The sequence below is a fragment of the Bacillus rossius genome, chromosome 10 (assembly GCF_032445375.1).
Source record: "Bacillus rossius redtenbacheri isolate Brsri chromosome 10, Brsri_v3, whole genome shotgun sequence".
Classification (NCBI taxonomy): domain Eukaryota; kingdom Metazoa; phylum Arthropoda; class Insecta; order Phasmatodea; family Bacillidae; genus Bacillus; species Bacillus rossius.
Window position 1 is genome coordinate 37,276,971 of NC_086337.1, and position 11,123 is coordinate 37,288,093.

Below are 11,123 nucleotides of genomic sequence, written 5' to 3' on the forward strand. Positions count from 1 at the left end.
ACCACTTTGTTAATAGCATATATATCGTCAGGTAACATGACGTCACGTCCGCCATCTTGAAAATCCGTAAATTTTATGTTAGAAAATCGGGAAAAAATTTAAAAATCATTAAAAAAATTTATCAAACGAATTAAATAATAAATATCATTAAAACCACCGTTTCACTTTTCGTGACGGCCGCCATATTGAAAATCCGTAATTTTAATGCTAGAGATGCGGGTAAAAGTTCAAAATTCATGAAATAAATTGGCAATAAATATAGTGATTGATTAGATCGACCAAGGTCCTTGGTTCGAAACCAGTAAGAGCAAAAAATAAAAAAACAACAGATCCTTCCTCCACAGAAGCCACCTACAGACTGATCTACCACCACCAATACCAAGGTACATATATCATCAGCTGATATGACATCATGTCCGCCATTTTGTCTTCATCCTCTGGAGACCACCATCTTGTTTTCGTCCGCCAGAGTGTGCTGATACCATGTTAGTATAATTTTCTGGCCACCATACCTTTGTCCTCAACTGTTGGAATTGAACTTTGACCTGACCTTGAACTTTGACCTTGACCTTGAACTTTGACCATGACCTTGAACTTTGACATTGACCTTGAAATTTGACCTAGACCTTGAAATTTGATCTTGACCTTGATCTACAACTTTGACCTTGACGACCATCATGGATCCGACATTTTGCATTCAGTACATGCTACCAGGAGCTACCACATGCTAGTGGTCATTGCCACCATCTTGTTTTCGTCTACTGGAGGACACCATCTTGTGCGTGTACTCGTCTTACCATCATGCTAGTCTAAATTTTACCCGCTAGAGTGCAGTAATCATTTATTATTACTGAGGTGCCCGCCATCTTGATTATTTGGGCACCATCTTGAAATCATGTAATTATTTTGCTAGAAATGCGGGTAAAATTCCAAAATTAATTTAAAAATTGGCAATCATTCTACAGATTAATTCGATCCGATCCTGTCCTTGGTTCGATACTCGATCGATGTAATAACGTTTAATTTTATGTAAAAAATAATAACTTCAATAAACCATGTTCAAAATTCTTAAAGAGACTTTAAATTCTCTACTACCATTATCCTATAAGCCATCAATACCAACATCTTTGAAAATTCGTAATAATTAACCTAGAAATTCAGGAAAAAGTTCAAATTCATTAAATAAATTTGTAATCTATATACTGATTGATTAGATCGACTAAGGTCCTTGGAACGATCGTGGACGAAGCTAAAATAAATTTAATTTAAATACCAGAAAAGTGTAAGGGTCGAGAAATAAAACACCACAAGTTCTTTTACAAACATAATATTTATTACACAATTTCTATCCTACTACTACAGGATCACTTGCGAAAGCCAGCAATCTTATAAACATTTAGCCCTGCATAGACGTGCAACGACTACTTCTTAGCTCCAACAGCTCCAAATGCTCCAAATGCTCCAAATGCTCCAAATGCTCCAACAGATCCAAATGCTCCAAAGGCTCCAAATGCTCCAACAGCTCCGAATGCTCCAACAGCTCCAAATGCTCCAACAGCTCCAACAGCTCCAAATGCTCCAACTGTCTTTTCTTTCAACAGCTCCAATGATATTGGGCTACAATGCTACGAGTCTAAGAGACTACGAGACTACAAGGCTACGAGTCTAAAAGGATCTAGGTGGTTACGAGTTATACATGGCTGCGAGACTGCATGACTAAAAGACCGCATGGCTACGAAACTACATGTCTATGAAGCTACAAGGAAACAAGTCTACTCAGCTCCAAAAGCTCCAACAGCTCCAACACGCAATGTACGCAATGTACGCGCAATACATGCAATTTAAGCGCAATAAATGTAAATGATTACTGCACTCTAGCGGGTAAAATTTAAACTAGCATGATGGTAAGACACGTAAACGCACAAGATGGTGTCCTCCAGTAGACGAAAACAAGATGGTGGCAATGACCACTAGCATGTGGTAGCTCCTGGTAGCATGTACTGAATGCAAAATGTCGGATCCATGATGGTCGTCAAGGTCAAAGTCGTAGATCAAGGTCAAGATCAAATTTCAAGGTCTAGGTCAAATTTCAAGGTCAATGTCAAAGTTCAAGGTCATGGTCAAAGTTCAAGGTCAAGGTCAAAGTTCAAGGTCAGGTCAAAGTTCAATTCCAACAGTTGAGGACAAAGGTATGGTGACCAGAAAATTATACTAACATGGTATCAGCACACTTCAGCGGACGAAAACAAGATGGTGGTCTCCAGCGGATGAAGACAAAATGGCGGACATGATGTCATATCAGCTGATGATATATGTACCTTGGTATTGGTGGTGGTAGATCAGTCTGTAGGTGGCTTCTGTGGAGGAAGGATCTGTTGTTTTTTTATTTTTTGCTCTTACTGGTTTCGAACCAAGGACCTTGGTCGATCTAATCAATCATCATATTTATTGCCAATTTATTTCTTGAATTTTGAACTTTTTCCCGCATCTCTAGCATTAAAATTACGGATTTTCAATATGGCGGTCGTCACGAAAAGTGCGACGGTGGTTTTAAGGATATTTATTATTTAATTCGTTTGATTAATTTTTTTTATTGATTTTTAAATTTTTTCCCGATATTCTAACATTAAATTTACGGATTTTCAAGATGGCGTACGTGACGTCATGTTACCTGACGATATATATGCTATTAACAAAGTGGTAGGGGCCAGTCTGCCAGCGTCCACTGTGAGGGACGGATCGGTCGTCATCTTTTTTTGCCCTCACCAGGTTCGAACCGAGGACTCCGAGCTCCGTGTCATAAAAGTAATTTTGTTTAATATTTTTATTAAAATTTTATTATTGAATTTTTTTTATAATTTTTAAAAAAAATTTCATTAAAATCGGATAATAAATAAAAAAGTTAAATATGGCAGCCGTAACGGAAATTGAAACGGTGACGTCATAATTCAAAGTGGCGGAAAACAAAATGCCGGAATGTTCGAGAAAACAAAATGACGTCATCCAAAATGGCGGATCCAAGATGGCGGAACCAAAATGGCCGCCGAGGTCAAGGTCAAGTTCAAAGGTCAAGGTCATGGTACTACTTGTCCCGTTACGCTGTGTCCCGTTACGCTCATCCAAGTAAGCCGCCGTGACGTCACATTCAGAGATGTGGCTCGGCACCTCGCACCTCAGCCTGAAGCCTGTGTCCGGCGCCCCTTTTCTATACTACTAATGGAGTAGAAATGGAAAAGATTTTTTTGAAAAGAAAAAAAAAACTTTTGTCTAAAAAATTTCATACAACCAACCATAACTGCAAGAGATGGATAAAACAAGGTTTGGAGGACAAAATATTTCTAACTCCCTTAATATCAACACAATGAAATTCGTTGAAATTGTTTGTAAAGTATATGAATATTATCTAAAACTTTTGTCTGAAACAATTTTTATAAGGACAACCATAACTGGAAGGGCTGGTAAAAAAAAGGGATGGTGGACAAAAAAAATCATATTTCCTTTAGTAGGCACATAATATAAACCATTCAAATTGTTTGTAAATAATATAATTTTTATCTAAAACCTTTCTCTGAAACTATTTTTGATAAGACAAACTATCTCTGCAAGGGGTTAAAAAAAAAGGGGGGGGGGGTGGGGGTAGAAACAAAAAATCATAAAGAAACATTCGAAAAATTTTCGCTGCATGGAATATGAGAAAATGTTTATAAACTATTTTGGAATATTGGACAACGTATGATATGTCATGTGCACTAAGTTCTTAAATTGTCCAGAAAATTTCCATTAAAATAGGTACTTGAAAATATATCTACGCCTTTAGGATGTGTAGAAAGGATTTTTTCCCTCCTATTTTTTTTAAATTAATTAATTACTAATAATTTTACTTCTGCTTTAAAGTATAATGAAATAATACAGTGGGAATGGGAAAAAGGGGAGGGGGGTTGTTTCTGAAACTAATAAAGAACACATGTTATAATTAGTGGGAAAATGGGGATTATTTTTTTAACTGTTTACTGACAAAAAACTTCTACATTTTTTTAGATAAAAATGTTAAATATATTTTACCCGTATGTTTTAAGAACCTATACATATATTTATGCATTTTTTATAGCTATAAAAGTGCATATCAAGCAGAGTGAAATATTTCCAAGAAGTTTTAGCCAAACATTACGACATGGTCCACAGTGCAATCATATTGATTTGCTAGCAGTATTTGTGTCTGCTGTTATTGCTGCTTCAACAAAATCAGTTAATGACGAGTCTTCATCGGTAAAAGTACCGCTATATTAAAACCTATAGTGTCGTAGATTTGCTCCCACAATGGCAAAATCTGCGAGAGAACAGATGGCAACGCAGTCCACTGGCGAGTGCTCATCGCTTTATGCCGGAATCACAGCAGCGCGACGCGATAGCCGCGATGCGACAGAAAATTATCGCGTTATTTTGAACATGCTCATTTCATCCGCGCGACACAAAAATAAAATAGTATATATGTATATGTATATATTATATTATATTTTTTACCATTACATACGCACTAAACATACGAGAACCACCAACACTTTTTTTTATAAATCGAAATGTTTTAGGAAAATATGTTTAATTAAAATCTAATATTTATTTGGAAAAATGCCCGTGAGTAAACATTTTGTTAATAAAACCTAAAAGAAATAGAGTCATTAGAGAACATAATACCAATGCACCAATCTAACCATTTTTTTATTAATGAAATCCTCACGCGAAGCGATGAAAAACAGAAATTCTTTCTTAGCGGAATTTCGTCACGCTGTGCTGACGTCACAGTTGTAACAAACGTTATTTGTTAGATAGTTGTTTTATTCGCAACGCCTTTCGCGCTGTTATGAATCCAGCATTACTGCTGATTTTTGGGAATATTCTCGGAAAAATATTAACAGGAAAAATGTTGTGTGTTTAATGTTCCCCTACCTTCCTTCCACAATCTTAATTACTTGAAGTATGTAATGGCCTTGAAGTGTTTTCAAGTTAAATCTTAAAAATAATAATTGACATGTTTCAATAAAGGTCAACGGTTATCTACATAGATAAAAAAGTTGGTAAGCTTAAGTTATTGTAACTCAGTCCAAAGATCTTTATTTTAGTTTGAAATGAGCAATGTATTTTACAAACAAAATTCACCGAAAGTTTCAACATTAGCGCCACTGTAACAAGGTATAATACAATAGAAAAAAAACATGTTCCATCATTTCATAGTTTCAAGAACGTACTAAACATCTAAATGATTTAGTTTTTTTAAGTACTCAAAATTCCTTACAAATGCAGATGTATATTCGATTTAAAAAAAAAACATTCTGATAAAATTTCATTGAAACGCGAGAAACATATACTCGTGCCCTTAACTAAATCTGTAATTTTGTTTTACATTACTTACGATATCCAACTTCCTTTGGTACTTAAGATCTGGTTATAATAACCATCTAACAAACGTTACACAAGAGTCTTTATCATATAACTTGTTTCATATTTTAAAGTTGTCAAAATAAGTACCAATGATCTATGTATCCTTCTGCTACTGATGCTCTGTCAAACAGTGTTTATAAAACACTCCATGTAGTTGTCGGTGTTCGTAAATAAGCAAAATGAGCTGGTTTCCATGTGACATTTGGAAATTGGGTACCACTGGAGCTACTTTTGAGAACTTTCAAATTTGAGACAAGTTACACGAGACAGAATAAACCTTATAAGTGTCTCCATTTATTCTCTGCTTGCTGAAGCATGTTCGCGTAAATAAATAAAAATGGCTTAAATGGGTGTTTCCGAATAGGTGTTAAAACAAACAAAAGTTCATTTTCCAGAATGGAGTGAGGACGATACTGAACTTGCAAACCAGAAGACCCGGGTGCGAATACAGGTACTGGCATGTCATAAGTTTCTCGTGGATTTCTGGGCTCACTCCTGGAAAATTCTGTGATAGTTCCTTCAAGTTTTCTTGAACAATGTTGAGTAAGAAATCCATCTATTATAAAAATAAGATTAATTATCTAGAAAAACACAATTCACATTAAAACACGAATAGCAAACCTTTGTCATTAATCTTTGCTTGAAGTCCCGTAACTGCGCGCAGCTTTGATTACGGTTTAGCTCTAAGTCTTTTATTTTTGTTGTGTGTCTCAAATGCATTGGTAGTTTGGAGGAAAAAAAAATGAAATTCCACATTTTTGCCATTTTAATCACATACATGAAACGCGTATTAATTTTAAACATATCTGCTTACGCGTAGAAATAACATAACACGTAGAAGATTTTATCCCCAAAAAGGAATAATATGTACATATACTATTTGTCCATATAAGTTTAATTATTGAAATCACTAACTTGCAGACGTTTACAACCATCTAAAACGCCAGGTTTCTAAACCAAAGAATTTCTTCATATTCTTTTGCTAATTTAACAGCACAAAGTCGGTGCTGAATCATCCAATAATGAAGAACGACATTGTTAAGTCAAGCCAGGCTTAGAAAGGCTTAAATGATTGCTTAGTATAAGAATCAAAATTATACCTCGTGTTGCAAATATTAATTAAAAACTCCGCTGAAAAGCATATAAAACGGGGAAAAATTTCGCACACAAAAGCATCTACGATAAATTTAAATATAAATTCATTCTGATAACGAACTTAACACACTCGAGCCAGGTGCCAAATTAATTAGGGAAAAACCAAGAGGAATCTCAATCAATAAAATAATACACTGATACAACCAAAGCCGGAAAATAGTATCTTCAAATATGTAATAAACAAGAATTCTAAAGACATTCTTAGCTCAACTATTGAAAAAATGGAGTTAATTCGAAACAGGTCGAAATGTTTAAACTTTTGAAAAGGGGGATAAAACTAAAATCTTCAAAATTTAGTCACATCCAAGCACACTTAGCGAGCTCTATCAGGAATGCGTACGTGCGGAGTGTGTCAAAAGTTGCTGATAAAAACAATGATATAGTTCGTGGAAGTCAAAGGGCGGCTTTCTGTATCAATGGAAAGCTTTCGTGGTAGCTATCAGCTCATAGTATTGTTTGGAGATTATTCTTTATTTGATTATTTTCACGTCAACAACAGCAACAAAAAAACCTACCTGCTGTAAATTTTGAAACCGATTTCGTTACCTGCAGGGACGGGACCGGGATTGACTTCCAAGAGAAGCAACAGAATTCTGAATACCACCACCCCGATGCTAATAACTGAGTCTAGCTATTATATCCAGACTAAGTTATACATCCGTCTTTGGTAAGTATTTAATATGAAAATTGCCCGAAATTTACTTCAGAATTACTTTTATCAATTTCATTTTTATACCCTTCCCGGAGGGAGGGGGGAGGGGGTGAAGTGGGTGTGCCCCTGCCCCTCTAAAGATCCTGCTCTGGTCATCGGGACAATATATAAGGACAAAAAATAATTCACGCTCTCGTGTTTGCTAAATCACAACCAATAAAAATTCCTTCGTGAGACTGTTCAAAGTTAACAGTCAGTTTCAATATCGTATTTGTTTATTAACGTTTCCGAACGTGAAAAAAAAAAAAAAAAAATGTTGGAACTTTTATTTCTGATTAAAATATGTCACCGGTTGAAATTTAAGAAGTGGTTCCGCTGATGGCATTAACTTGGGCTTGATCCACGCGGATAGGAATCCTTGAGAGTCTGAAGCTTGCATTTTTTTCTAGTCGCAGCTTAAACTGTATAAAAAGACGTTTTCATGGGGGGGAAAAAGGGGGGGGGGGAGCAATAAAAAAATTAGTGACAACACCCATATTCACAAGCTTCTATGGATCCGTCATTGATTATTAGGGTCAAATCTGGTGTTCACAGAGAGAGAGTGGTAAGAAAAGGTGTAAAAATATGCCATTCTAAATTTTGAGTGACGAGTTACAAAATGAATTTTTACAACCTCACCCATACAATTTCATATCACTTAGTTTTACGTTATGTAATTTATTTTGTTGGCCTGTTTATCTAATGAATGAAAGCATGTTCATACGGCGCTGTTGGAAATGTAATGCTATTGACAAATTCATACATCCTTTAAAGGTGAATTCAACTGATATTTCCTGGAATGGAATTGTTAAAGAAGGAAAAGGGGTAAAAAAATCTTATTGCCATTTAAATTTTTACAGAGAAGTTTAAAAAAAAAATATGTTGCACACCTTTTAAAAACTTTTAATGCAAAACACATAAGCTTAAAAATATAGTTTTATTTAATTAGTTTTTTTAATTACAACATGGCACTACCCACGATTTCAGATTTATTTCTTAAATCAAGCAATGTTTGAGTGGACAAACAAATGAAAGTTAAGCTATCTTAAGTAAGTATACATTTATAACTTAATTGTATACACCGCGCTTCACAGCAATTAAAAAATTTCTGGAATAAGGCTTAACTGTTTAGAATAATAATGAACTATTAAAAAACTACTAAATTAGTTAATGTTTGAGTAATGCACGAATTTTGGCGGACTACTAAAGTCATTTACTGTGGTTTATTGATTATTTAAATATGAATTTTTGATTCTTTGGTGTTTTTCTCAGAAATACTCGGATGAATAAAAGTCTAACATAATCGGCATTTACAATAAACAGAAGCTGAAAAAAATTACCAACATAATTTTTAATGTGCTAAAGGTCTTAATACAAATGAGTAATGCATGAAGTCATTTTTCAAATATAGGTAATACAAAGGAAAAAATTTCGCAGAGCAGAAACTAAAATAAAAAAAATTGAAATATTAATTTGAAGAAAGTTTTTTAAAAATAATTTTAGTTAATATAATTTAGTTTATTAAATATTACTCTCATGATGTATGCTAAATGAGTTTCATAAGCATATATACCATTAAATGCACTAACAATTATTTACTAGCATGCGCCACTGTACCAAACAATCTCTGACAGCACATTACAGATTTTAAAGCTGATTAAAAATAATAATTTTTACTGAAGGAATGAAGCTTATGCATGATTTAATACACACTTAAGGTAAATATGAGTTTTTTTCCACTGATTTTTAATTGGACCGACAAATATGGGTGCAGGTTTATCAAACAAAAACAAGTTGAAAACACACACATATATACATATATATATATATAAGACCTTTAATACATTTAAAATTGTGTTGGTACTTTTTTTTAGCTTCTATAGGCCTATATTGTAAATACCGATTATGTTAGACCCTTTATTCATCTGAGTATTTCTGAGAAAATCAACAAAGAATCTAATTCATATTTAAGTAATCAATAAATCATAGTAAATTACTATATAGTCCGTTGAAATCCGTGAATTACTCAAACATTAACTAATTTAGCAGTTGTTTAACAGTTCAACATTATTTTAAACATCGAAACCTTATTCCAGAAATTTTTAAATTGCTGCGAAGTGCGGTTGAAACAATTAAGTCATAAATGTGTACGTATGTGTGTGTATATATAGGTATATAGATACACACATGAATTATGGACTGAAGTGCTTCCCAGACTGATATACGCCTTTGAAGTTTCAACTGAAACGGTAATTTTTAATGTTAATAATAAAAAAAACTGTTTTTGATAAAACGCCAAGCGTCTGGGTAATGTCTAGTTGAACAAATTTATGCAAATATTGCAAATATTGTCGCTGAAGTAATATTTTTCAGTGGCAATAATTTAGGATAACACCTTTTATTTCCCACACATTTTGGTGACGCGGAGAAGTTGCATTGTTTTTTTTTATTGCCGATTATTAATCTACATGTCAAAATCAACGGAAAAGGTTGCTTCGTTGTGCTCCCTATAACCAACCATTTTCGCGAGAAACTAAAACATAATTTTATAAGAAATACTTCGCCTGACAGGCGTGCAACACTCAGAACTCTCAGTTTTGTAACATGCGCCTAAAATCAAGGAAATCGTATATTTACACGTGCTTTGTACTTACTTTTAAGTGTTGAATCTTCACCCGATATTTGTCGGTCGAATTCAGACTCATTCTGTATAATTAAAGGGTTGTTCAAAGTAATTGCAAAATAAATCATTACTATTCTATGAAAACAAAATATAATCTAATTAAAACTATATGGTAAAAAATTAATTTCTTCGAATAATTTTCTTTTGATTTCCCAACAGCAAGTTAATAACCATCTCCGATGTAAATGGTAAGTTTTCAGTGGTATTGTCTTCTGTTGAAGGAATTCATATTGCAAGTATTTTAATAGCGAAATATTCGTAAAAGTAATGTTGGAATATAGGTCTTCGAACTTTTAAATGTTTACACATCTATGGTATCATTTAAATGCCTTGATTTTTTAAAAATTAACCTCATAAGTTATTAGTTTCAAACTCTGGCATTCAAAGCTTTTTTTCATTATCGCAAAAACTGGAAAACAAAAAAATAACACTATATTTAAAAAAAAAAAATTGTGCGAATCTAATAATTCACACGACTGGATACGAAAAAAAAATCAATTTAAACAGAGTATTTTCGCACAAACAAGATGTTTTATATGTGAGTATTTACTAAATATTATAATGTTTATTTAAAGTTTTAGAATCGATGAAAGTATTTAAGTTTGCACTAAAATATTCTATGGTGTAAATACGTTATAATGGTTATGCTACCACACAGTTTTATCTAATTCACTTTGAAACAGGCAGGAACATATATTTAATTTAAATTTTTTTAAAATTCTATGTACATCCAGCGATGTTATATCACTTAATGCATTGGTCTCAAAATATGTGGTCTTTTTTTTATTTTCATGTTAGCATTCCGTATCAGCCAGAACAATGCTGTATGTAAGAAACGAAATGAAAACCAGGGACACATAAATGATATTTACGATACACATTTACTGGAAAACTAGAATTAAAATGTATTCTAAACCATGCAGATAATTAGCGTCTGAATGCTCCAAACAAAAAAATACAATTATCACTTTTTATTTTAGAATTTGGTTTTATGAATATGAGATAAAATATATATTATAAGACTAAAATCAAAGTTAATTTTTATACTGATGTTTATGTAACTATAAAATTGTCTACCTCTAAGGTTAAGAGCGAGTTTCAACCACACCCTTCCCGTGCTGTCCACAATTATACAGTTACTTATTGTCATTCGCATAG

General features: G+C 33.4%; 1 protein-coding gene across 1 annotated transcript in view; it reads right to left on the reverse strand.

The window, feature by feature from the left end:
* LOC134535958 (putative glucosylceramidase 4) overlaps positions 1–11,097 on the reverse strand; it is a 32,342-nt gene extending 21,245 nt beyond the window's left edge. Inside the window, exon 1 of the mRNA XM_063375398.1 lies at positions 11,043–11,097. The gene's annotated coding sequence lies outside the window, so the exon portion shown is untranslated. The remainder of the gene's footprint in view (positions 1–11,042) is intronic.
* Positions 11,098–11,123: the final 26 nt, after the last annotated feature.